At 43.9% G+C, this 1,240-nt stretch overlaps 1 protein-coding gene across 1 annotated transcript in view; it reads left to right on the forward strand.

The window, feature by feature from the left end:
* BUB1B (BUB1 mitotic checkpoint serine/threonine kinase B) overlaps window positions 1–1,240 on the forward strand; it is a 55,423-nt gene that overhangs the window by 43,287 nt on the left and 10,896 nt on the right. The gene's annotated exons all lie outside the window — the stretch shown is intronic.

Below are 1,240 nucleotides of genomic sequence, written 5' to 3' on the forward strand. Positions count from 1 at the left end.
AGTGGCCACAGGACTGGAAAAGGTCAGTTTTCATTCCAATCCCAAAGAAAGGCGATGCCAAAGAATGCTCAAACTACTGCACAATTGCATTCATCTCTCACTCTAGTAAAGTATGCTCAAAATTCTCCAAGCCAGGCTTCAGCAATATGTGAACTGTGAACTTCCTGATGTTCAAGCTGGTTTTAGAAAAGGAAGAGGAACCAGAGATCAAATTGCCAACATCCGCTGGATCATGGAAAAAGCAAGAGAGTTCCAGAAAAGCATCTATTTCTGCTTTATTGACTATGGCAAAGCCTTTGACTGTGTGGATCACAATAAACTGTGGAAAATTCTGAAAGAGATGGGAATACCAGACCACCTGATCTGCCTCTTGAGAAATTTGTATGCAGGTCAGGAAGCAACAGTTAGAACTGGACATGGAACAACAGACTGGTTCCAAATAGGAAAAGGAGTTCATCAAGGCTGTATATTGTCACCCTGTTTATTTAACTTATATGCAGAGTACATCATGAGAAACGCCGGACTGGAAGAAACACAAGCTGGAATCAAGATTGCCGGGAGAAATATCAATAACCTCAGATGTGCAGATGACACCACCCTTATGGCAGAAAGTGAAGAGGAACTCAAAAGCCTCTTGATGAAAGTGAAAGTGGAAAGTGAAAAAGTTGGCTTAAAGCTCAAGATTCAGAAAATGAAGATCATGGCATCCGGTCCCATCACTTCATGGGAAATGGATGGGGAAACAGTGGAAACAGTGTCAGACTTTATTTTTCTGGGCTCCAAAATCACTACAGATGGTGACTGCAGCCATGAAATTAAAAGACGCTTACTCCTTGGAAGGAAAGTTGTGACCAACCTAGATAGCATATTCAAAAGCAGAGACATTACTTTGCCAACAAAGGTTCGTCTAGTCAAGGCTCTGGTTTTTCCTGTGGTCATGTATGGATGTGAGAGTTGGACTGTGAAGAAGGCTGAGTGCCGAAGAATTGATGCTTTTGAACTGTGGTGTTGGAGAAGACTGTTGAGAGTCCCTTGGACTGCAAGGAGATCCAACCAGTCCATTCTGAAGGAGATCAGCCCTGGGATTTCTTTGGAAGGAATGATGCTAAAGCTGAAACTCCAGTCTTTGTCTCCCTCACGCGAAGAGTTGACTCATTGGAAAAGACTCTGATGCTGGGAGGGATTGGGGGGCAGGAGGAGAAGGGGACGAAGAGGATGAGATGGCTGGATGGCATCACTG

This window comes from Bison bison, unplaced genomic scaffold (genome assembly GCF_000754665.1).
Source record: "Bison bison bison isolate TAMUID 2011002044 unplaced genomic scaffold, Bison_UMD1.0 scf7180017864259, whole genome shotgun sequence".
In the NCBI taxonomy this organism is placed as follows: Eukaryota; Metazoa; Chordata; class Mammalia; order Artiodactyla; family Bovidae; genus Bison; species Bison bison.